At 42.0% G+C, this 27,641-nt stretch overlaps 1 long non-coding RNA gene across 1 annotated transcript; it reads right to left on the reverse strand.

The window, feature by feature from the left end:
* Positions 1 to 10,941: 10,941 nt before the first annotated feature.
* LOC102312491 lies at positions 10,942 to 20,640 on the reverse strand. The gene is made up of 6 exons (XR_006054418.1): positions 20,607 to 20,640; positions 15,328 to 15,451; positions 15,115 to 15,233; positions 14,811 to 15,026; positions 14,312 to 14,449; positions 10,942 to 11,387 (listed from the first exon to the last, which is right to left on the reverse strand). It is a non-coding gene; the product is annotated as an uncharacterized LOC102312491 (long non-coding RNA).
* Between the last annotated feature and the right edge of the window lie 7,001 nt (positions 20,641 to 27,641).

The following is a 27,641-nucleotide window of genomic DNA, read 5'->3' on the forward strand; positions in this document are numbered from 1 at the left end:
GGATTTGCCAAACTAAAAATGCAAAGCAATGGCGTCCATTTTTAATCAATTATTAATGAATTAGAAACCCAAATCAAGCCTGTTCTCAGTAGGTGGACAAATGTTCAGAGAGTTTATTGTGAAATATCAGCATCACTGAGAATACCAATAAGGTAATGATAAATATTGATAGCTGATTTTTAAAATCAGAACAATATCCATCCCTCTTTGTGATAGGTTATATATCAGTGGTAAATTTGGCTTCCAAACAAGCACAATTAGTGTTTAATTAGTTTCAGCCTTTATAATCACTGCACAGCCACCAGTGTCATGTCATTAACTGGTTCAGTGTGGAATATTCCAGAGGTTGTGGAAACCTCAAACCAAAACCCAGCAGCAACATAGTAGCTTAACCAGGTCTTGCCACAAAACCAGCGTCTCTTTTCAAGGTCAAGCTGTGAAAGTGTTTATCCCGTACTTCTTACTGTCTGTAACACCTTCAATATAGATTGTAATCTTTTTGCTAAGCTTGTAGAGAAAATCATTTTTCCTTAAATGTCTTTATTAAGCATACCATAAAGCTAAAAATATATTTTTTGCATATAAGAATGCAGATATATGTCCATGTCAATGTTTAAATGATAGATTATTTTACTGTATATATTTTAAAATATACTATTATGAAATGTCTATATAGATATGAATTAAGACACTTACTATTAAAATACCAAATTCATTCCATTAATATTCTAAGCACAGGCATTTAACACACAGCTACAAACAAACAAGGTGCGTTTGGATGTGTGTGTGGAAATGCAGAGTTGGTACATTTTTGGAGGATCTTTTATATACATATAATTTATACAGTACCTGGTGTACAGTACTAGATTTTATTAAAGAATATGGTCTTGAGGCATTTTTATACTGCATGACATAATGAAAATCTTCTAACCCAGCTTCATGGAAGTTGTATTTCCATTTAACTTCACTGTATCTGAAGACTGCTCTGCCACTGTATTTTATTATTGGAACATTAAAAGTTTATATTTAGAGAAACCTGAGAGTGCTCATTTTGATTTTTGTCCTTCTTTGCTCTGTCCTATAATTTTTCCTAGCCAATGAAAAAACTGGAAAGTTGTGGTCCTTTGTTCCCTGCACGTTCCCTTCAGTAGTACTGGATGAAAACTTATGATAGAATAGATTAAAATAGCCCTTTGTTTTCACTGTACATGTACAATGAAATTATGGAAGTGTGTTATAGAGATCTTAGTGTCTATGACAAGAATGCAAACAGCTAACAAATGGCCATTATAATTTGTAATACATTGAGAATACGGGACAGATAAACAATACACCTCTTCCACTTAATGGCCAGTTAATATTGTGCTGAACACAGGCCAAAAGATTCAATAAGCCACATCAGTGTCTACTGTCTGTCTACTGTTTACGTTCGTTAGCCAAGTGGCTAACGAACGTAAACAGAAGTTTTCACTATCCTAATGTTATCTTGTTTCAGGATACAGGTCATAATAGCTGCCATTATCCAATGTCACATCTGCTTACTTGTATCTTTTGCTCGTTTCTCCTCATCTTTTCTCTTTTTTCTAAACTGAGCACCTGATGGATTTGAACTTTTCTTGTCCATCTTCCATTGATGTTAATTTTGCACTTAATATCAGCATCCATCCCCCAACCAGAGAATCATCACAACATAACCTATTAGTCCTACACCTTAGTGCACATATTCAGTTTGTATAGGATTGTTTCCCCCTAATATTTCACACAACCCAGGAAAAAATAATTAACTTAATGGGCTTGGATTGATAACATTGTGAATGAAATGTGCTCTGTTTTGAAGCAGCTCGCTCTCCTCTCCTTTCGGTTGTGTGTGAGACTTCAGGACAGCACAGCAGCTCAGCAGCAAGCAGGCGCACAGAGGGCTCTCCCGTTCACTTTTTGTGTATATGTGTGTTATAGAATTTAGAAAACACGTCGGTGCACATTATAAGTCTGTATCACAAGGTCTTGTGTTTTTGTGTTTGGTTTATTTTTATTTTGCTTTATTTTGCGAGCTGGTTATTAGATGCCGTTAGAGCCAGCCAGAGAATCTCTCCTCCTGTGCGGCAAGCAGCAGACGCACCTCGCAGGGAGGGTGCACGTACTCCCCGCAAAGTGGAAAAAAGTAAAAAACAAAACAAAAAGTGTTTATCAGTTTCATTTGTGTCTGTATTAGATGGCATATCCTTTGACGTTTAAACCCCCCCAAAACGTGCATGCATACTCAGTAATTCGCGTCAAAGTGAGTTCTATCCAGCCGACCTGGTCCACCACCCCCTCTCCCACCACGAGGAGTTGCGCTTTCATTTTCACAGGAGAAGGAGAAGCACTTCTTCACTGAGCGGGCAGAGCACTTGGATACATTAGACGCTAAACGAGCATATTGAATCGGATTTGGGGAAAGGACTTGCGAGTATCACCGCAATAATGAGGCACAGCGAAGTTTATCTGCTTGTCACTGGTAAGTAGATTAATATATTGTCTAACAGCGAAACGGTCCAGGGTTCGAATCCTCCATCTGGCCGGGACCTTTCTTTGTGGAGTCCGCATGTTTTTCTGTGTTATTAGAGACTCTCTAAGGTACAATATAAAGCGACTGTTGTTGCCATTTTTGGTGCTATATAAATAAAATTGCATTAGAATAGAATAGAATAGAATTCAACTTTATTGTCATTGCACATGCACAGGTACAGGGCAACGAAATGCAGTTTGCATCCATCCAGAAGTGCTTTAGTGATATAGATATATTACAATATATATTAGCAATAATATAGATATGCGAGTATATTACAGAAATGGGTCTATTATGGTATGTTATAATGTACACGGTATGAAGTATGTTGTGAATATTCTATAACTATAAGTATGTACAGGCTGTAGTGAGTACAAGCTATGTACAGGCTATGAACAGGATATAAATATGAAAAACTATACAGAATATGAAATAAATAACTTTACAGAATCTGAGATATACAGCTATACAGAAATGGGAACTATGCAAGTTGTAAACAGTTGTAGGATTAAAGATTATCGAATGTACAGAATGATTATTTACACAGAGCTATACAGTAGTGCAGTTAAGATAAGTGAGGGTGTAGATAGTTTCTACAAAGGCTATATAAAGTGCTGGTGGTTGTGAGTGGTGGTTCAGTCCATGTTATTATTGTGTGTTTGAGGGTACAGTTGTCCATTGTGGGTGTGTGTATGTTCAGTCCATGAGTTAAACTGGGTCAGATGTCAGGAGGCAGAGTTCAGGAGTCTGACAGCTGTGGGGAAGAAGCTGTTCCGGTACCTGGTGGTCTTAGTCCGGAGGCTCCTGTGGCACCTCCCAGAGGGCAGGAATCCCAAATTAATTAATTAATCCCAAAAGCAGTGTCAGTGGGAGAAACGTTTTGTCACAATGACGAGTCACACAGTGGTTTTCTGTGTTAGTCCTGGGACCTGCTAATGATGTGTTCAGGCTGTGTCTGCCCCAGCTGGGATAGGTTCCAGAGCAGGGGTAGGCAACTCCAGGCCTCGAGTGCCGGTGTCCTGCAGGTTTTAGATCGCACCCTGGGTTAACACACCTGAATCAAATGATTAGTTCATTACCAGACCTCTGGAGAACTTCAAGAAATGCTGAGGAGTCATTTAGCCCTTTAAATAAGCTGTGATGGATCATGGACACATCTAAAACCTCCAGGACACCGGCACTCTAGGCCTGGAGTTGCCTACCCCTGCTCCAGAGGATGGATGGTAAACTGCAGAAATGTGTGATGTGCTTATCTGATGTTTGTTATTGTTAAGTACTGTGGACAAAGGTTGAACAGGAACTGACTTGAAATTTCAGTGGGTGAAGTTTCAGTGACCTGAAGTTTCAGTGGCTGGCGAAGGACATGATGCCAGTCTGTGCTGTTACCTGGAATAAGAGCTTTTGTCCTAGCTCAGGGGTGTCGGACTCCAGGCCTCGAGGCCTGGAGTCCGACACATGTGTTCAACACATAGCTGGATAAAAGACCACCCCTGCACAGAAATGAGCCATCACTTCCCCAAGCACCACCTTACAGATATGATGCTATCCAAAGTTATGTAACTGAGTTTCTTAGTCCAAGTGTTCTCCACCCATCCACCCCCAGCAAGAAAATTAACAACAGACTAAACAATTTTAACTCACAGGAATATAAAAAAGTTTTTTGACCATTAGTAAATCAAGAAAAATTAAGAAGATTAAGAAATATATTTTATTTAACTAAATTGGAGATAATTTATTTGAATTTCAGGATCGGGACAACGCCTTGTACACTTTCCCAAAAGCCTCAGTTAATCTTTATGCCATCTGCCATTATATTCTAGAAATGCTGTCAAATCTAAATGATGTCTTCCTAGCTCATGAAATGCTATAAAAATTTTCCCTGATGTGTATTTTTGATAAATTATTCCCAGCAGATGATTTTTTAAGTTTGGTGGGCCCTTTGGGCTTCTCCATCATTCTTGTCCAAGAACTGTGATGATCAGCTGTAGGTAACATTGTTCTGTCACACAGGTGTGTGGGTGTGGAGGCATGCACACAGTTGTGTTTTTTCAAGGTATAACATTGCAGTGATGAGTGTTCCCATCTGCTTGTCTTTTCTTAGCAGCTGCATTGGTGGTGCTTTGCTGTGGATGGGACATCAGTTGCCGTGTTACAGAAGATGCTTATGGGACCCTTTACACTGTTCCAGATTTCCAGGCAACCAGATGTATCTACTCCTGGATGAATAGTACTGTAGGTTCAACATGCCAGAGTTTCTTTACCACTTTCACTTGTGCTACTGGGATTCTACCTCTGTTAAAAAGGCATAACATAAAACATGCAGGTGTTGGTCATTACAGACACAATAGGAAAAGAAAAGAAGCAACTAATGTTATTATTAATATTTAATCAGTGTTGTGATTTTGTCATATGTTGCTTTCAGGGTCATGTGCTGGTGAATAACAACGAGACGGTGACTGGCCTGGTGACGAACAGCAGTATCAGGACTCTTCTCACTCGTGAATGTTTGAAGCAGGTCAACTACAGCCGTGACTGCGTCTCTGAGGTGTTACACTTTCAGCATTTGTACTGCATGCTGAGAAACACATGGAAGAATTTAATGCAGACGTCCTCAAAAAATAGAATTGACCTTACACATGGCATTTTAATACAATTTCTGAAACTAAAAGCTATGAATTTAATTTATGTATCTAATTTTATTTAATTCTAGACAACTAAAAGCTTACTCAATTTCTCTTTCTGTTTTTCTGCTTAGGGGATACAACACACAACCAGTTGTTTCAGTGAGTATCTCTCTACCTGATTTTCTAGACATGTAAATGCTTATTACCATTGATATAAAATGTTTTCTAACGCAAGAATATCTTATGTTTACAGCAGGCTGCAGTGGAACTACTAACCCTCAGAAAAGTGAAGGTAAAACCACTACTTGTATGAAATTAGATTGCAGTTAGGTTTCGAGTTGTATATTTAAACAGGTGTGAAAAGTTTACAAGAGATCCATCCATCCTCTTCCACGTATTCAATTCAGGGTCAGAAGTTGTCTGACAGCTTTTCACACTCATGTTCAGACCCATATGAGATGAAAACTGCTTTTAATGAAATTTCACACCTTCCTGCAAATTCAGAGTCCCTGTTATTGTATGGTTATGCACAGTGTCTCCATGAGTCTCTGGCTCTCTTTTCATTCATAACTATCTGTTTAAAAGGTTAAAACATATCACCAAGGCGACTAATTTCAGTTCAGCATTATGTGTTCTACATCCTGTCTTTGTTAGCATAAACTCTTGTATCTAGTTACAGTGCAGTTTATAGTATCAACATCTGGGACTCTCTGCCAGATCAGCTCAGCTATTCATGTGTAAATAAAAATAAAGGTGTAAATTAACAGTGTATGATTTCACTTTCAGTAAACCTGCTTCCTGGATATTGTTTATTGCTACTACTCTTAACGTGTGACATGTGTCAGTGGTAAAATGAGTGTCAGTGAAACAAGAAGCAGATGGGTGGATTCAGGTGACAGCATGTCACAACAGGTTGAAGGTGTCTGACATTTAAACAGAAAGAAATCTGACATTTTAGTTTAGGTGTATGATCTTATAAAGATGAAGGATGGTAGAAAACTGTGTGTGTCATGGTCCTGAGTCTGCCGAATCAGTGTTTTGTGTTTCTTTATGCTTTTGTTTAGTCTGAGTATGTATTCTGTTATGATTTGCCATTTGTTAGGTTTCTGTTCTGTGCCGGCCCTGGTCCCACTTCTGTGTTCTGTCTTTGGTGTCACACTGTCTGTTTGTGAACCTGTCTGTTTAGTTCAGTGCCATGTCTGGTTCTCTGTGTCTGAGTTTCCTGTTTAATTCTGAAGGTCCCCTCATGTGAATGTGTTCAGTTTACGTTTCCCTTGTCCCGTCGGCTCTGATGTCTCCCAGGTGTGTTGCCCTCCTGTCTCTCATCTCCTGATTACTGCTGTGTGTATTTAAGCCCCGTGTGTTCTCCTGTTTGTCTGTGTTCCATGGTGGTTTGTTCCTCTCTCTGCCCCGCACCCAGTTTCGTATGTTCTCAGGTTTGTTATTTAGTTTCCCCAGTTTAGGTTTCTTTAGTCATTTGTCATTCCTCACTGCCTGTTCCATCACCCTATTACTTGTAAATGAACGTCACTTGCATTATCAGTCACCTGCCTGCATTTTGGGTCCTTTTCCCTTCAACACCACACGGCTCGCCTTGACAGCCGTGACAGTGTGTTAAGAACATGCAACACCTTGAGGGAAATCTTCACCATCTTAAGATATCAAATACATAAAAATACCCTTTTTGTTTGGAGGTAGATGAAAATTTTGGCTAGGAGGTATCAATCGGTTCAATAGTGAATATGTGTATTTCCTAAAATGTTACAAGGCTAATTTGAGTGAAAAGCACGATTTACTTTAGATTTAAATGATGCATGAATTGCACATCTTGGATCTTAGGGAAAGCAATTAACTGTCAAATTTATGTTAAATTAACATCAAATTAATAACAAACTCATTTTCTTTGCTTTTGCAGGTACACCTTCTCACCGCTGGAATACATTTATCACGGTCTTTATCATGGTTTTACAACTTCAGTGTTTGTCTGCAACCAGCTAGAAGATGGTTCCTCCAGTTTACCAGCTTTAACCCACATGGCAGCACGATCTGAAATCCCTGTCTTGCTGTTGTTCATACATCATTTGTTCCAGAAGAGTTTTATATAAAAAAAGGAAATTTTTTTTTTGTTTGTTTCCCCTCAACATTTCAAAGCTAGGAGATCACAAATTGGTCAGTTCCCACAGTATAGGGTTCACTTGGAAGAATTGAAGACGATTGATTAAGATATAGAAATTAATGTTTTTGGCCATTAGATGATCCATCAGGGCAGAACAGAATCCCAGCGGGATAGGATTTAGGTCAGGACCCCTCGGAGTCCAGACGCTGGTGGTGGATAAGAGGAAGACTGGGGCTTGCCTCAGCTCAGCTCAGCTGAGGTGGAAATGACGAGGGTGGGTGTTAGATTTGTATTGTTCATTGTCATTTATGCTTAGAAGTATATAATCATTTGTAGATTGAAAGAATGTCTCATCCTAGGAGGTCTGTAACAACTCTGTGTAGCATGAAGAGGGGGGTGCGTTCACTCCTCTACAGAGTGTTCTGGCATAGATCACACACCTCCTAGGAGAGGTCGTATCTTCTCTTGCTGATATATGGTATAGCAAACACACGTATATCTGTTTGAGTGTAAGAGCCTTTTGTTTAGAGGGACCGCTAGACTCCTGGCACCAGCTTTGGGGAGCCTTCATGGGGTCACACTCTGACCCCACATACTTGCACAACGCACAGGCAAGGTACTCTTTGTGTGTATGAAACATCATATGTTAATGAACCTATGCATATTCATGTCACCACAATAAAAGGAGTGCTATGGGGAACCTGGCTGAGAGTCTGACGGAGGTCAAGTGGGTGGAACGACACTTGGCTCCAGGCAGGTCTCCCTCATGCATGAGTAACACGAAGAACTTTGCCTACTAGTGTCTTACTTTTTACTGTGTAGTAAATTGTCTTGAACGTTCCAGCGAATAGGTTTATGCTATGAACCTATCAGCGGGTTGCACGAAAAAGAGTCTGAAAGGGAGAATGACAGAGAGCACAGATTGAAACCATCTGAAGCAGAGGTTGAGGTTGACTAGAGTAATAATATCAGTATTGAACATTATATTTTATACAGAAAAACAGAACACCCAGGAAAGTAGGCATATGAGAGATTACTGACCGTGCTTATTGAACTTAGAGATAAGTATCATTATGATGATGCAGGAAGAACACCAACACGGGGCTATTAGACCAACCATGAACAAAAAATGGCATTTTCCATAAAACCTGCACAACCCTGTTTTTGACAAGGGCCTACTATATGGTGCAGCCTAAAGGCAGAGTTGGGTTGCCGAGGCCAGAATGATTATCAGCCTTCTGCTCACAGGGTGGTGGGTGTTGGAGGACAACTCCTGATCCCAGTTAAAGCAATCAACATGTAAAGAGTACCTGACTTGTAGCATAACTGGCTCTGGCCTTGGAATGTATGTTTTATCCATGTTGCAAGTGGTACACTGGACTGTTTTGTCCTTCATTATTTTATGATTGTACTAATAAAATATATTTTACAATTATTTTGGTTGTCATCTTTTGCCTACAGCTGAAATGGTTGCTCATACCTAGAATCTGTATAGTAAACAAGCAGAAACAAAAAAACAAAACAACATTAGGGGACGTTCAAGTTCATATGCATGTGAAGGCAGACAGCCCCATGAGAGTCTAGTTTAAGAGGCATTCTCAAAGACACATCACACATTATCACATGGCAGCTTCAGGAAATGATAAACACTGCTGAATAAAAATACATGAACTCAGAGTGATTATTTGAGATCAGTTCATTTTTTGGCAACTTTTCAAATGGAAGCGCTGCAATTTCAGATCCATTTCTATGTTATAAATGACCTCAGTCTAATTTTCAGTGAGGGTATGGTGTCATAGGGCCATGCCACTGTACTCTTCCTCTTCATGTTCACATCAGTTCTCCAAAATGCTTCAATAACACTAAATTACCTTGTCAGCAGCATGTCACGGACAGCTGCCACGTCCTCGACCGTCAAAACAAATAAGCTGAAAAGGAAGTTATGGAAAATTACTCAAAACAACTGCATTAAATGTGTCACATTAAAATGACGTATGCTCCTGACTTTACAAAAAATACATGACAGTTGACTTCCCTGGAAAAAGCCTGGTGACTCAGCATTTAGCTCAGGTTGAGTTTATGTGTAGTTCGGAAGTAAAAGTAAGGACTCTGGCAGCATAACAATCAATACCTCTGAGAGTCTTAGACAAGCCCTTTGAAGTCAGTGGGTTTGCAAAAGGATTAGAATAATCAGTCTGTTAAAGTGACAGGTTTCAGACACGGGTCACTTTTTGGTGTACTCCATTTTTGGACATTTTATTATACCTAAAGGGAGCATGGCTCCAGATTCATTTTTAAATTAGACTTCAAACTTCAAGTCTTGCTGCATGAACTGACCCCAAAATCATCCCTTTTGTATGTTGCTTGAGCTCGGGCTGCTGTGAGACCTGGTCTGCACTGGTGGGGACACTAAAAAGGTAGCTATGCAGGGACAGTGCTTCCAAAATGAACGAAACAGGCATGACAGAGGACAAATAATTACACCCAACTTTCATCAAAATGGTCATTCTTTTTTTTCCAACCTATTCAGAATGAAAACATTGCAGTTAACTTTAAAGTTGCTAAGATGTTCAGTAAGATGACATGCAGCAGCAGCAGCTTAGAACTGTAGTGAATTTATGACATGAAAGTTTGGCTGGAGCTCAACAAGGGAGCCAGATTACCCTCACCAGTGGAGAGCTGCGCCACTGCATGATATTACCATTTTTTTTTGACAAAGGAAAACAATTAATCCTTTCTAAGTGAACAAATCACAAAAGTGCTTTTCCTGGGAAAAGCTCTCTGAGTTCCAGGGAACAGGATCGTCAGGGAGACGACACAAAGACATTGTGTCTGTTTCACTTCCCATTTTCATGAGGTATCTTAGAGGTTTTAGTTAAATTGTATTGTAATGGTGTCATGATCCAGGTGAGCACCTGGTGTTTTTCCACTGCCTCCCTGTGCCCTCCTGTGTCTGCCTTGTGGGCCGAGCCTTGATTCTTTACCTGTGCTGCTCACTTGATATCCATTGACGGCAATCAGCGAGGCTGTGCTTAAGACCTGCGCTGTCATCACTTCTCTGCCATTTTTTTTCTTCTTTCACTTCTGCTTATCATACCTTATGCTTTCTCACACTTCACATTGTGTTCTTGTTTCTGTTTGCTCATTTGTTTTTTTCTTTCCATTTAGGCCCTGAGGGCCAGTCACTGCAGATTTCCCACTGTTGTCAAATGCTTTCCTGTAGGGGATTCTCTATGACATTGCTGGGTTTTGAATTGGGATTATGCAGATAAAACTGAATTAAAACAGGACTAAGCCACACTTACACTGATCTTAGATTTCAACAAGATATATAAACAAACTAAGAGTTATAACATGATATTGAGCCTGATTTAAGTTACTATAAACTCTTTGGTCCTTTACTGGCAAGGCAAGGCAAGGCAAATTTATTTGTATAGCACAATTCAACAACAAGGTGATTCAAAGTGCTTTACAGAGACATTAGAAACAAAAACAAATAAAAAGCAAGATTTAAAATTGATTAAAACAAGCAAACAAACAAACAAACTAACTAAACACACACATTTCACACCTGTTCGCGCGATCTGAGCCCTTATCGTAAGGGGAGCTACCAGTCCTTCTGTGGACGAGCTACTTTCTATTTTAAATTCCCTGAATTTAAAATACTCTCTACTGGTTCACAACTCTTTATTGAAAAGCCCAGTCATTAGTTAAAGCATACAGTACATGTGACAAAAAATGTTACGCATGAGCCGAAAGAAAGAAGCCATGACTCATGAGGGTAAAAAGATGTTACTCACAAAAACAGTCAAAGACATTCTTAAATAATAATGGCTGCAACTTCCTTTCACATACTGTACATTTCTCCAAAAGACAACCATAATTTTAATAAGGAAAACAACTTGAGCGGCTGTTTAAATTGACACTAAACTGTAGGAAGGTTTTTCAGATTCACTTATGTTAGGTACATCTCTAGTGCAGTTTAGTTCCTTGAGTCTTTTTCTTCCTTTCTTCCTTATTGCCTCCTTTGTTTGTGTTGTCTTCAAGCCTTGAAGTTCAAGGGTGTGTCTCCCCTCGCGTCCATGCAGGACTCCACACCCTGAACGGGAGAGAAAATATATTCCAATCACTTCTTCTAAATGCTCCACTTACAGTTACTGACTTTATGTCACTAGCATTTTTTTAAAAGTGTTGCCATGGCATCAGACAAGAAGCGAAGTTGCGTAAACAAACTGCATGAATGGTTCATATGACCTTTAGGTAAATTCCAATTTGATTGTCTTAAAAATAGAAGGAGGTTGTATAAGGGTGTGAAGTAAACACCTTTTTTTTTGATTATGTGTTTGCAAACTGGAAGTTTGCTTCTTTTGAATCCTTTTGCCTTGGGAATTGATACTGTTATATAAAAATATAAGAGAAGCTTCCAGGACCTTGTTGAATCTATGCCATGAAGAATTAAGACAGAAAAAGGGGATCTATTAGGTTTGTTAGCAAGATAAACCTAAACTGAATTTGATGTTAGCAAATCACAGCCAGCAATGATTTACTTTAGAGAGATAACTCCTGCTCCTCTCACATACTGCATTGACATGTACTGTAGTACAGCCTTTCACAAAACAGCCACAACCATAGTGTATTTTTTTCTTTTTAAAAAGGAAAATTAAAGAATATAATATGTGTTTAAATATGTGTTTATTAGATGACCTACTGTGTAAGAAACACAATATTTTCTGAAATATCTGAAACATTTTCTGAAATGGAACATTAATTGAAAATGGGCTGAATGTTATGTTTTTGAGAAATATGTAGGACTGCTTTCTTCCATTTGCGCAACATCTCTAAAATTAGAAATATCCTGTCTCAGAGTGACGCTGACAAACTAGTTCGTACATTTATTACTTCCAGGTTGGACTACTGTAATTCATTATTATCAGGAAGTCCTAAAACTCGCTGAAAAGCCTTCAGCTAATCCAAAATGCTGCAGCAAGAGTACTGACAGGGACTAGAAAGAGAGAGCAGATTTCTCCAGTATTGGCTTCCTTCCATTGTCTCCCTGTCAAATCCAGAATTGAATTCAAAATTCAAAGGTCTTAAATAATCAGGCCCCATCTTATCTTAATAACCCTGTAGTATCATATCACCCTATTAGAGCACTTCACTCTCGCCCTGCAGGCCTACTTGTTGTTCCTAGAGTATTTAAAAGTAGAATGGGAGGGAGAGCCTTCAGTTTTCAGGCCCCTCTTCTGCAGTTCCAGCTTACAGTTTGGAATCGGGAAACAGACACTATCTCTGCTTTCAAGATTAGGCTTAAAACATTACTTTTTGCTAAAGCATATAGTTAGGGCTGGACCAGGTTACCCTGAATCCTCCCTTAGTTATGCTGCAATAGGCGTAGGCTGCCGGGGATTCCCATGATGCATTGAGTTTTTCCTTTTCAGTCACCTTTCTCACTCACTGTATGTTAATAGACCTCTCTGCATTGAATCGTACTTGTTATTAATCTCTTTCTCTCTTCCACAGCATGTCTTCCATCCTGTTTTCCTTCTCTCACCCCAACTGGTCGCAGCAGATGGCCCCGCCCCTCCCTGATGCTGGTTCTGCTGGAGGTTTCTTCCTGTTAAAAGGGAGTTTTTCCTTCCTACTGTCGCCAAAGTGCTTGCTCATAGGGGGTCATTTGATTGTTGGGTTTTTCTCTGTATCTATTATTATAGGGTCTATCTTATAATATAAACCGCCTTGAGGTGACTGTTGTTGTGATTTGGTGCTATAAAAATTGAATTGAATTGAACTGAAGGGGTGATGACTCATGATGTGGTGGTTTTGTTTTCAATGGGAATTGTAAAGCTTAGTTTGGAGACTCAAATGAAATACTGACATATCAGTAACATCAGTGGCCTCTCAGTCAAATTGGAATGTCAAAATGGTTTCTGTAGGGTGTCAAGCTACACGTCAAAAGTGACATAAATGAGAACAACAGCTGTGAACAATAAATTGATTTAGATAAAAAGAAACAGAAAATAATCTCATGTTGCTAAACTGTCATAAACTGTTGTCATGGCATCAGATAAACAAACAGACATGTAATGCCTGGGTGACTCATCATTCACCTTATAGTTTGTGTATACTTTGAAGCTTCAAAGTGTGTTTGGAGTCATCTTTGTGTTATGCTGTATTGAACAAATATCTTCTTTCTACACCTACATAACTGAATAGAATGATTTAAGCTGTTATCACGTCTAAGCAAGTCTGATGTAAACAGACTGTTCTTATAAAGCGCTTTTCTACTTTATCTGAGCACTCAAAGTGCTTCAGACAACCATTCACACACATTCACATTGCTTCCTATTTAACATTCACATGCATTCATACTCCAGTGGATGCATTGGATTAGTAACCATGGGGTTAATATCTTGTCCAAGCATATTTGGCATAAATACAGACCGGAGCAGACAGAAGTTGGTGAACTGCTCAACCACCTGAGCTACAGCCACCTTGATGTCAGACTAAACCAGTCCAGCAAGTTTTTAGATTTGTCCCCCATAACTCAGGCATGCCTATTGTCTTTGGGTAACCACACCCCAAACCACAACATAATCCTAAATTAGCGCACTCTTTCTATCTCTTTGTCTCAGGTGCTCAGTTCAAATTGTCCAAATCTTAACAAAAGGATTAGAAATAGTTGCTCTTGGCTTTTAGCACTAAGTAACTTTAGAAAGTAAATGGCCTGTATTTATATAGCGCTTTACTAGTCCCTAAGGACCCCAAAGCGCTTTACATATCCAGTCATCCACCCATTCACACACACATTCTACAAAGTGTAGAAGTGCATCTTATGCGGGTCCTTATCATTGGTTTAACACTAAAGTGACTGTTCAGTGGTTTAAAAACAGTACTTTCCTGTTGTGCAATGTAGCAGCACACTTCAAAGTATTTTGTATCTATTGTTTTTAAAGACCAGGGTTTTGCATTTTACGTTGTTCTAAATTCAACTGTACAATAGTGTAAAAAAAGGCTGAAACAAACCTTTTTTTTTGTTATAAGGATTTGTGGTTTTTTTAAACAAGCTTAAATATTGCAACTGGCTTTGCTTTGCTGGAACTTGAAGTCAACTTGATGCTGAAGAACACTGATGTGACGCAGTTACTGGAAAACTTCAGACTTCTGGGAAAAAGAGAACCAAATTGTTACAGTTGCTGAATCAGTGTTTGTTTGCTTTTTTGTGTGTGTGCATGCTAATGTCTCTCTAAAGCACTTTGAATCACCTTGTTGTTGAATTGTGCTATACAAATAAATTTGCCTTGCCTTGCCTAACCTACATGTTAATTATTACTGCACGACTGCAAGAATGAGCAATTGTCTGAGTCACCTTTAAACATGTAAGTCCTTATCACTACAAGGGTAGTGATTAAATGTATATTACTATGTATGATAAAAATCTTATAGGTGTGTGTGTGTGTGTGTGTTTGTGTGTGTGAGTGAGTGTGTGTGGGCGCGCCAACACGTGACAACAATAACTACTTACTCAGGTGTTGTTAGGAAAACTGCACGGATGGATTTAGTGGCAGAAACACACACGGGCACAAGAGAGTTGTGATGCAAGTTTATCTACAATGATGGGGAATATTTACAAGGGAGGGGGCTATATACAGTGACAAATAAAAATGTGCAAGGAGAGCAAAGCCGAAGAGATGAGACAGAGCCAAGGTATGCGGGTGGGCAGATGACGCACCGGAGCTACCTGAAAACGAGGGACAAACAGAGTTTACGGAGTAACGTCGACAGCCGAGATTTAAACTAAAGTGGACGGAGAGAGTTGGAGAGCTTACTTGAAACACAAAACTACAGCTGTAGCAGTGATCACAGACTGGTGTAACGTAGCTCTCCGTCAGGGATCCACAGTAGCCAACACAAAGAAACTAGGCAGGCGAGCAGGCAGCGGAACAGGCTAAAACAAAGTAGAAGCAGGCAGAAGATGGATCGTAAAAACATGCAGCTCAATAGCGTGGAATCAGCAGATTCAGCTTGCACAAACACGTTACCACTTGTGACAGCGACAATACTCCGACACCAGACGTCCGTGACTCAGCTCCATAAAAGCGCTCACTGATGACGTCCGATGCGCCGCAGGTGTGCCGGAATGCCATCAAGCCCCGCCTCGCCTACCTATGCCAAAAATGGCCTGCATTTGTATAGCGCTTTTCTAGTCCATAGGACCCCAAAGCGCTTTACACTACATTCAGTCATTCACCCATTCACACACACATTCACACACTGGCGATGGCAAGCTACATTGTAGCCACAGCTGCCCTGGGGCGCACTGACAGAGGCGAGGCTGCCGGACACTGGCGCCACCGGGCCCTCTGACCACCACCAGTAGGCAAACACGGGGTTAGTATCTTGCCCAAGGATATTTGGCATGCAGCCAGGAGGCAGCCTGGGATCGAACCACCGACCTTCTGATTAGTGGCTGACCTGCTCTGCCACCTGAGCTACAGCCACCCCCCAAAAGGAAAACAAAAACCAAACAACAACAATACACCTACCCACCACCTCCTAACAGTATCCCCCCCTCAAGGAAAGCCTCCCGGCTGTCCTCCAGGCTTGTCAGGATGCCTCCTGTAAAAATCCACAATAAGACTCGTGTCCACAATAAAGGCCCCAGAGACCCAGGAGCGCTCCTCCGGGCCATACCCCTCCCAGTCCACCAGAAACTGGAAACCACGGCCACGACGGCGCACATCCAGCAGCCGCCGGACCGAATAGACAGGGCCACCGTCCACAACCCGGGCAGGCGGAGGAGGTTCCAAGGGTGGGCACAGCAGGCTGCGAGAGACAGGCTTGAGTTGAGAAACATGAAACGTGGGATGAACCTTCATGGAAGCCGGCAGTTGCAGCCTCACAGAAACAGGATTGATGATGCGTTGGATGGTGAAAGGACCCAGGAAGCGTGGAGCAAGCTTTCTGGACACATACTTCAGAGGAACATTTGCAGAGGACAGCCAAACCTGTTGGCCCACGGTGTATTGAGGCGCGGGCGTTCTCCTCCGATCAGCAGCCCGGCGAGTCTGAGGCACGGTCCGGAGCAGCGCTGCCTTAGTTCGGCGCCACATCCCCCGACTGCGACGTAAATGGTCCTGCACCGCCGGAACCGCAATCTCCGCCTCCTGAGAAGGAAACAATGGCGGCTGATATACCAGACATACCTCAAACGGAGAAAAACCAGTAGCTGCCGAGGTGAGGGAGTTATAAGCATATTCAATCCAAGCAAGATGACCACTCCAGGAAGCCGGGTCAGAGGAGGCCACACAGCGCAAGGCGGACTCCAGCTGCTGATTAGCCCTTTCAGTCTGTCCATCAGACTGCGGGTGATAGCCCGAGGAAAGGCTCACCCCCACCCCCAAAGCAGTACAAAAAGCCTTCCACACCCGAGAAACAAACTGAGGCCCCCTGTCAGACACAATGTCCAAAGGAATCCCATGCAACCGAAAAACGTGATCCACGAGCAAGTGAGCAGTTTCAAGGGCAGAAGGGAGCTTAGATAGAGGGACAAAATGCGCCACCTTGGAGAACCTGTCAACAATGGTGAGAATAACCGAGTGATTCGCGGAACGCGGTAACCCGGTAACAAAGTCAACCGCAATATGCGACCAAGGCCGACCTGGGACAGGCAAGGGGTGTAGCAGCCCGGGAGGAGCCAGGTGACGGCTCTTATTACGCGCACAGGTGTCGCAGGCTAACACATATTCGCGGGTGTCACTCTCCAAAGCGGGCCACCAAAAAGAGCGCCGCAACAGGGAAACCGTACGACGCACGCCAGGGTGACAAGCGAAGCAAGAAGTGTGTACCCAGTGCAAAACGCGCGCGCGCACGGCCGACGGAACAAACAACTTGCCAGGCGGGCCTGAACCAGGGTCCGGATCCAGCCGCTGCGCACGGCGCACCAGGCTCTCGATTTCCCACGTCACGGACCCCACCACGCAGGACGAGGGGATGATAGGAGCCACCCCCGCAGACTCAGACGCGGGAGAAAATTGACGGGACAAGGCGTCAGGCTTAGTATTGCGAGAACCAGGTCGAAAAGAGATAGTAAAATGGAACAGCTGCCACCTGGCCTACCTGGAGTTGAGCCGCTTTGTCCTCCGAATGTAAGAGAGATTTTTATGGTCCGTCTAAATCACAAAGGGCTGTTCCGCCCCCTTCAACCAGTGACGCCACTCTTCCGAAGCCAGCTTAACCGCCAGCAGCTCACGATTACCCACGTCATACTTCCGCTCAGCTGGAGAAAACCGCCGCGAAAAAACGCGCACGGATGGAGACGGTCATCGTCAGGCGAGCGCTGCGACAACACTGCTCCCGCACCCGCATCCGAAGCATCCACCTCCACAACAAACTGTCTGGTACCATCTGGGTGGGCGAGAACGGGCGCGGAGCAAAACAACTCCTTCAACCGAGCAAACGCCTGCTCGGCCTCAGGCGACCAACTGAAAACTCGAGCCGAGGACGTCAGCCGGGTAAGCGGAAGAGTGATCTGACTGAAGTTCTTAATAAATTTGCGATAAAAATCAGCAAACCCCAGAAACCTCTGCAGGTGTTTGCGCGAGGAAGGAGTCGGCCAATCAGCGATCGCTCTGATTTTACCAGGATCGGGCCCAACCCGCCCCTTAGCAAGAACATAGCCCAGGAACGACACAGAACTAGCATGAAACTCACACTTTTCTGCTTTCACAAAAAGTTTGTTTTCCAGAAGTCGCTGCAAAATGCTGAGCACCTGCTGAACATGGTCCTCAAAAGACCGCGAAAAAACAAGAATGTCATCCAAGTAAACGAACACACACCGATTCAAAAAGTCCCGAAGCACATCATTAATCAATGCTTGAAACACCGCCGGCGCATTCGTCAAACCGAAAGGCATTACCAGATATTCATAATGTCCATGGTGAGTGTTAAAGGCAGTCTTCCACTCATCTCCCTGGCGTATGCGCACCAGATGGTATGCATTGCGAAGGTCCAGTTTCGTAAAAATGACCGCGTCCTGTAAAGGTTCAAAAGCAGAAGAGATCAGGGAAAGAGGGTATTTGTTCTTCACATTTATATCATTAAGACTCCCGAAAATCAATGCAGGGTCGGAGAGATCCATCTTTCTTATCCACAAAGAAAAAACCCGCCGCCAACGGCGAAGACGACGGACGAATCAAGCCCACCTCCAGTGACTCCGTGATATACCTCTCCATGGCCGCCTTCTCCGGACCAGAGAGGTTATACAGCCGGCTGGTGGGCAAAGGAGCTCCAGGCAACAGTTCAATGCCACAATCATAAGGACGATGGGGGGGAAGCGAGAGCGCACAGCGTTTACTGAAAACCGCCCCCAGATCATGATACTGTTCAGAAGATCCAACTCCTCAGGCGCCAGCTTAGACGAGCAGATAGGCAAGGGCGGAAGAGCAGACTGTAAACAGTGAGACAAGCAGTGGCTACTCCAACTCTCAATGCGACGGGTGGACCAATTAATATGAGGATTATGACGCTCGAACCACGGGTAACCTAAAACAATGGGAGACTCTGTGGAGGAAAAAACAAAAAAACGAAGAAGCTCGCGATGATTACCAGAAAGAACCAATGAAACTGGTTCAGTCTCGTGAGTGACTGAGGGTAGTAACTGTCCGGTGAGAGCCACAACGGAGACTGGTACCTGCAGAGGCCGCGTCTGAATACCGAGATGCTGCGTGAGACCGGCGTCAATAAGGTTCTGCTCAGTGCCAGAATCCAAAAGTGCATTAGTGGAGAAAGTACCAGATGCGGTGTTCACGATAGTAGGAAGCTGCATGCGGGGAACTCGGGAAAGAGAGGAAGCGCTACCCACCAGTACCCCCACAGTTACTGGTGGGCACCGCCTTTTGACCGCAACGGGCAGGTGGACACAAAATGGCCCGACTGGCCACAATACAAACACAACCGCCCCTCAAACCTCCTCCGACGGTCCTCCGGAGTAAGCCGTGTACGACCCAACTGCATAGGCTCCTCAGCAGTGTGGCGAGCTCATCTTTCATGCAATCGTTTAACCCGATGATGAAAGCCCCGCGTGACGCACCCGCGGCCTTAACCCGGAAATCAATAGAAAACTCCGCCACCGACTGGCTCCCTTGCTGGAGCCCGTGCAGCTGCCGTGCGGCCTCATCAGAGTGCAGGGGGTGATGAAAAACAGCCTTAAAATCCCGAACGAACTGCATATACGTGACAGTCTCCAGGAGATGTAAAGCGAGATAAGACTCGGCCCAGTCCAAAGCACGATCACGAAGGGCACCGATAACATAGGAAATCTTAGAAGCATCATCGGAAAACGCTTGGGGAAACCGCTGAAAAAGCAGGGAAACCTGAATCGAAAAACTCCCGCAGCGGCCCAACTCTCCCGTGAAAGGCACCAGAGCCGGGGGAGCGGGGTCACGAACAGAGCCCGAACTCTGTGAAGCGGACGGTACGGGTGGGGGGGAAGAAACAGTGGGAACGGTTGGAGGAACTAACCAAGCTAAAGTCTCTTGAATGGCTGTCAGGGTCTCATTAACCTGGCCCGCCCATTGCTCGGATGCCTGAAACTGCCGAAACAAGCTTGACAAAGACTCCTCGTGTTTCTGGAGTAATTCGCCGGAAGCGGGACCTGCGCGTTCTGCCGAATCCATCAGAGTGGTCGGAGTATTCTGTTAGGAAAACTGCACGGATGGATTTAGTGGCAGAAACACACACGGGCACAAGAGAATTGTGATGCAAGTTTATCTATAATGATGGGGAATATTTACAAGGGAGGGGGCTATATACAGTGACAAATAAAAATGTGCAAGGAGAGCAAAGCCGAAGAGATGAGACAGAGCCAAGGTATGCGGGTGGGCAGATGACGCACCGGAGCTACCTGAAAACGAGGGACAAACAGAGTTTACGGAGTAACGTCGACAGCCGAGATTTAAACTAAAGTGGACGGAGAGAGTTGGAGAGCTTACTTGAAACACAAAACTACAGCTGTAGCAGTGATCACAGACTGGTGTAACGTAGCACTCCGTCGCGGATCCAGAATAGCCAACACAAAATCCTAGGTAGGCGGGCAGGCGATGGAACAGGCTAAGACAAAGAAAGAGGCAAATGGATCGTAAAACATGGCAGCTCAAAGCGTAAAATCAACAGATGCAGCCTGTGCTAACTCGTTACCACTTGTGACAGCGATAATACTCCGACACCAGACGTCCGTGACTCTGCTCCCTAAAAGCGCTCACTGATGACGTCCGATGCGCCGCAGGTGTGCCGGAATGCCATCAAGCCCCGCCTCGCCTACCTATGCCAAAAAGGAAAACAAAAACCAAACAACAACAATACACCTACCCACCACCTCCTAACAGGTGTGAGTTAATTGATTATGTTAAAGTGTCATACCTGCAGCAGGGTTTAATGAGACAATTAAAAGATGTGTAGGCAGATGAGTAAATAGAATGAAGAATATGCACTATATGTCTCCCATGGATCCCTTAAACATTGTAACCAACATATGTAATCATCTGGAAACAAAAATCTCATTGACAATAGATGTTTTTATGCAAACCTGTTTGCAAAGTCTGCCTGAAGTTACCACCACTTTACTTCGTGGTTTTTGTAATCTCGACTGAAATATCAGCTTCTTTGAAATTGAATGCCTTTCCCCCAATCCCTTCTAATTTACGGGAAATCTGATAAGACACGACAGCTGCAAACAGATATTCTGACTTATTGAGCAAGCAGAACTTGTGTAAAAGTTTCAGTGGTTTCTGTGAACCACAGAACCTATATCTCTATGATCATTTTTTCTCTCAGTGTGTCCTCACACAAACAAACCTATCACTGAGTCAAGTGCCTTATGCTCTTTCACAGACCACTATGTCACTTCTAGGTCATTATCATGCAAACCACTTCACTGAAATGTTTCATTTACAATAAATTGCCACAATTCTTGTCAGGTCACTTGTGGTAAAAGGTGGCTCTAGAGAGCACAGCTAGGGTTAAACCTGCAATAAACGGGAAACCACATGACATATAATTTAATCCCCCTCCAAAAGGAGATGTAGTCTTTGCAGTCACAGTAAGTCTGTTTAGCTTCCTTGGAAGAGGAAATACAAAAAAAAAAAAAAAAGTTTGATGTTGTTCTGAGGTGCTTTATCGTGAGTCTTCAATGACTTTCCACAAAGTAAATCTTCTAAATCCTCTGAAGTTCAAGACTTTTTCAGGCATTGGATTGAATCTGCTAAAATGAATGGATTTAAATATTGTTTTTTATAGGTATTATTTATAGAATGAATGTAGAATGGCTGAACTAAAAGAATAAACCTTGTCTTAATGTTTTAAGGGGTGGAAATTCCCCTAAAAGGAGCACTGTGCTTTTGAAAGTTCTCAAAGTTAAGTTTTTCTAAAAAGCTCCAGGTTCTGTACTGATTATCAGATGTTGGACTATGCTTATTGTCTCACCATCTGTGAGTGAACTGGTGGTTGCAAACCAGTTTTGTGTGTGCGAGGGGTGAAAGAGCATAACGTTGGTTTTATGCATCGGTTCCTGCAATCCAAATGAGGTTTTTCATTTCAGAGGCAAGAAAAGCAACCGTGACTTTACCACAGATTGTTTATGTATGAGTCATTTATGCATCATCTATTGTGAAAGGAAAAGTTGGTGAACTAATTTAATGATCCTAAAATTTGGGGGAAGAGTTTATCCATAGACTCAGCAGGTTTCCAAGGTGACCAGCTGGTCACATGAAAAGGAAGGCCAAAGAGTTGGATCCATAGCCTCAGTGTAAGGCTCTCTAGGAGTTAGTTTGTACTTTCTTTTTTTTTTTTTTTTTTTCTTTGTTTCTGTTGGGTATTTTTAGCCTCTGGGGTGTATTTTATTAAGATATTTGGCTAGTGTGCTCACAGATTTTTGGTAGACCAGTCTAACTGGAAGGCTGACTAAAAGATAAAAATTACACAACTCCCCATGTGTGATTTATGCCACTTCGGTAACAGTCAGTCACGTCTGCTTTGACTGAAGCCACAGCGCAACAACAAGCAGGTAAACATGGTTCATTGTTTGTGATTTGTTTGTTATGAGAGCATACAGCACTGTGATACAGCACTGAGGAATCTACTCAAGGAAATTATCCTGAGGTCAACGGAATAATTACGAGAAGAACACGGGCCCTGTTCCATACATAGTAACAGTATTTGAGCTTTGGTACTGTTTTTCACTGCGATGATTGTATGCAAGTGGAGGTTTCCTTAATCCGTCTTGTACCGCTCTAAGATTGTATTGTTACTCTCTTTGCAAAGTTTCCCAAATTAGATACTGTCACTTAGCAAGGGATTTTCTCTTATTTGAAAGAAAAAAGCCTTGATTTATGGTAGTGTTGCTTAAAATATACTGTAAAACTGATTCCTATGAACAGCAGTAACACATTGTAATGTGTGGTCATATTATGTGATACTTTTTTTTTGTCTTGTGTAAGTTTTTCATGTGTAACTTTGCTAAATAAGGGCCTTAATTTTCACATGCAGTCCATATAACTGACATACCAAGTGAAGTACAAATGTTGGGTGTGCCAATTCTGTTTGTCTTTTCTCTAAACTTTTGCATAGCATGCATCCTTTGCATAGAAGTAAGCTAACGAGTTCACACAGGCTGCTTTGAGTGCCTTCAAAATAACTGTCCACAGTTGTTATATTAATTCTCTTAGTTCTGCCATGTTTGTGCAGAGTTGTCCTGTCAACCTATGTGAAAAAAGAGTGTAACTATTACCTCCGAGCAACCGTAATGACATTGGTAACTTTAAAATGCATTTGGAACAATTGAATGTGTAAAAAAAAGGAGACTTTGCAGAAGTGAGATAGGAAAAAACATTACCTATTGTCTTTCAGGTTCTGCTGGCAGCCAGCTCAGTAGGGGCCTGTTACAACAGCATTGAGAAATTAGAGCGTTGATCTTATCTGCAAATTCCATCTATCACATGACATCTCTAAACATTTCATTTTATTATCAGCTTTGATGTGTTAAATTTAAATACATTTTAGATCACATTTTGGCTTTAGAGCTTCATCAAATTTGTCTTTATGAAACCTATCAAAACCAGTGCACATGTGGTGTTCTTGGTCAATATAACCTCCTGTTATCATTGTAGGCAATGTTGGGCCAAAAGCATGACATCCCACAAGATGTCAGTAAAGCCTCAGATATCTTATCGGCTTCACCAGAAAGTGTGCTTTTCACAAGAAGTGAATAGTTCTGCTTCTTTGCTCTTTAATGCACTGGCTCATAAATATAAATAATTGATTCTACAGAATTCATCATCATAATGTCAATACAAATGAAACATAAATATGTGGAAGTGCTAGACTATGACGGTACAGAGAGTGAAAGCACATCAATATGTATTTACAATTGTTTGTGAAACCTCAACAGTTTCTAACAGAAAGCGATGATATTTCCTGGGTGTGTATGCCAACGTGTCCTTTTTTCTTTTGCTGCTGTTAAATTTTACGGTAAACAACAACTCATCACTTTTACTTTCAGTTTGAAGTAAGAGTACAGAAACGGGGATTTTGAACACACTAATTTGTGTTTGGTTTTGTGGTTAGTGCCTTGGTCTCATTTCATGGGTTGTAAAACTTGCATTTCATGCTCTGCTCAGTTTTACTAAACAGTGACTGCAGACGAGGTTAAACTGGCCATGTTTTTGTATCCAGTGCTGAAGTGTACACCGAATGCTACTAACAATTACACATCTCTGTTTGCATGCCAAACCCTTACCTTGCTGTGGAGTCTTAAACCTAAAACTGGCCTTTGAAGGGGTGTGAAGGAACTGTCATCGCTCTGATGGTCTAAAAGTGTTTCTCACAAAAACAGGTGGACATGTTTTGTTTCTAGTGGTTTCCTATGACAAACTCCAGCTCACTGTCTGCTCTTTCACGCTATATCAAACATATAGTGAGCTTATCCGTTTAGCTGTCATCTTCTCAAAAGTGTCATAAAAGCCATGACATCTGAGAAAATGGGTTACAAAGTAGTTTAATGGGATGTGTGTTTTTCATTAAGTTCCATCTGTTTCCCACTTTACAAAAAAGACTGGGATCACCCTGGAATTTTCCCAAGTACACACAGAATTATTAGTTTTGTACACACTGTTAAATAGCTGCACATTGTACTATCATTCAGGACACATTTCTGACTCATTTTCCATCTGGACACAACACCCATCCTGCAGATGACTCTCCGAGCCGCAGAGCTGTCAATCACTTCCAGCTTTGGTTGTGGCTCCAGCTCTCTGGCCCTTTGCCGCGTCAGCTTACCATCACCTCCCCTCAGGCAGCAAAACCAATTAGTGCCTGATAGTAAAGCAGAGACCTTCTCTACAAACTTCTGAGCTCAGTTTTATTTTCTGTCTCTCTGTGGCCACAAAAACAATTTCCACCATTGACCCGAAGCATCAGAGGTCGAATGAAGAGATTTGCTAAGATATAATAATCTTTTCTTTGCTTCACTTTTTGTGGAAAAATAAGCTGTGGATGGTGGTTCTAAGAGACTCTGCTCGTATCCCTGTGTGCATTTTAAAGTTACTCTGCATGTCTTTAGAATCTGGGCGTGTTTGCATTGCAAAACTTTTTTCCTCCCAGTCTTCTTTATCAAGATGAAACCAAACAATAGCCCTTGTGAATCTGATGTCTTTATCAACATGCATTTGCATCTAAAAAGTGCTTTTTGTTTTCCTTGTGAATAATCATGGTGTGTTTTTTGCATTGGGCTGACAGGACAAGACTGGCTACTGCAAATGGTAACAAAAGGAAACATTGCCGTTTAATGTCTGTGGCTAGAGCATCTAATCATGAGTTCCCCACAACTCTTACTGAAACACTAAGCTGGTAATTAAGGCCAATCTATCACAGCACTTTGTGGAGTGATTTCAGTCACAAAAGCTTAAGAAGAGAGAAAGGATTTTTTGATCATCTGCATTAATATTTGTATTTTTCCCATTTTGCGTCACTTTGTATTTGACTGACAGACCGAGAGGCTTCAGGATGAGGAAGATGGCCAGTGCTTACAGATAAGGAGCCCTGGAGGTTATTCGGAGTATCTGGATATACTACATGTCAGCTTGGACATCCACACATTTGTCATTTTGGCAGCTCTATGGTAGGGAAAGATTCATAGTTATAGTTTGTAATAATGATGATAGCTTGAGAGAGGTCAAAGGTCAAATTTGTATACAGCAAATGGATCCTGCAGAATAAATATGTGGGCCAGGGATAACTAACATATACTGCCTGTAATAGCCATCAGACGTGACGAAAGCTGTTTTGGTTGCTCCCTTGGATCTGCATGTTTTATTTGGCCCACACTCCTTCTGACACAGCCTTCCCACTTATTGAGGTCTGGGACCAGCACTAGGAGTACAATAGCGTGGTGAATGTGAATGTGTTAACCACTGCACCATGGAGCCACAAGGATATATCAGATACAGTGATTTTACAGGCCAGAAAGACACTTCCATTGATCAACACTATAATACAACTAACTTCAGCTGTTCACCTTATCAGAGTGACAGGAGTTTAATTCTATTTATGCTATTAAATGCAACCTCAATGCACTGATCCAATCATCATCTTGTTGCGTTTGTATGACCACCCTAACCTCTCTCTCACGTCTCTGATATATTCTCAGTGCTGATTGATTGACGAAGGCTCACCGTATGAATACAAACCCGTAGACTGCAGAGCATTAAGATCGCAAGCTGGCTTCTTGGTCCCTCTCTTCTCCTCCCTTGCCTCCATCACCACTGACTTTATTTCTCTGTTGCTTTTAAATCTTTGTTTATTGAGTATAGGATGAGTTGGGAGTTACCGGCAGTATTTTTGCCTTTGTTTTTCGAGTAGTCTAGTTTACCTGAGCTAGTTTAGGCGAGAAGCCTGAATCCAACAACCCAATGTGCGGTTGGTTCATGGTTTTGTTGAGCTTAGGTTCTTGGGGTTTCCTTGTGTTTTGGCTTATTTCTGTGGTTTATCTTGTTTCTGTTTAGCTCTCCTGAAAATTCCCTGTTCTCCCTGTTGATGGGGTGTGTTTTTCGACTGTTACCTTGTGCCTTTTGTATGGACATAATTGATAAATTATTAAATATCTTTGATGGTACTTTCATTCCTCCAGCCAGCTTCATTTCACTGACTGATGGATGGAATCCAGTTTAAATTTTTAGGTTTGTCATTTTGTTTGTCACCAGGGAGGGGTGGATTTGTCTGATAAGTCACTACTGTATGAATATAGAATAGGTTAATCCCCAGGTCTTTCACAACTCACCCAGCAGGTTTAGAGCACTTTGGCACTGCTTAAGCTTTCATAAACAGAAGCGACGTTCCATTTATAGAATTAGAAAGTCATTGTCCATATCCCTTTGAAATTACTCCAAATGAAGGCCACTAGGCATAAAAATTAGGATATTTGAGTATATTACTGAAATATAGAAAAAACAACAACAACGCCTACAAGGTCTCAGGAACATTAATTTGAGTAGACTGGATATATGTTGGTACATGAGTATATTTTAGCTGTCCTGGGGCAAGTAGGAGTCTGCGTATTTTTACAGGTTGGCAGTGTGATACATTGCAAATATCCCATCTATGGACAATTTAGAATCAACATTAACTATGGGAGGAAGGGGAGTACCTGGAGAGAATCCATGCAAGCACGGGGAGAATTCTACACATAATTGCCCAAGCTGACCTGGCAAGTCCAATAAAATGAAACATCTGTAATAACCACTGCACCAATGTCTTAAGGTGAAAAGCAGAAGAAAATGGCCTGAATCATACGTGCAATTACAACTTGAATTTTATTGAAAGAAGGAAATCTGAAGGAAAAAGTATCCTAAAGAATGCACACACAGACAGGACAGAACAAACGGAGGATTGCAGCTTGATCTCAGCTGTAGAACAAAGGAAAGATAAATTAAAGTGAACCAAGAGGCTGAATCATCAATCTCTGCAGTGAAACAACAAGAAAGAGATTCAAGAGTACAGAGAAAAAGTGGCAGACAAAGGGTGACAGAGAAAGAAGGAGATGAGAGCTGTCGAGGTAGACAAAGACGGACCTTTACTGTCTGTCCCGTCCGTCTCATCACAGCTTCCTTTCTTAAGAAATCCTGAAAAAAGGGAATGCCAACATGACTTTCACAGCTGTCAGAAACATATTCGGTAAAGTTTATGATTCATGTATGCGTCAGATGCACACAGAAGAGTCAGTGCTCATTAGCCTGTGGGTATAATGTCATTCTTTTAGACTTTGGTAAGACTTGCTTATAAAGTTTGGTTATTCGCCAAATGTCAG

Source organism: Haplochromis burtoni, unplaced genomic scaffold (genome assembly GCF_018398535.1).
Source record: "Haplochromis burtoni strain Fernald_Lab_line unplaced genomic scaffold, NCSU_Asbu1 Contig_57, whole genome shotgun sequence".
NCBI classification, from domain to species: Eukaryota; Metazoa; Chordata; class Actinopteri; order Cichliformes; family Cichlidae; genus Haplochromis; species Haplochromis burtoni.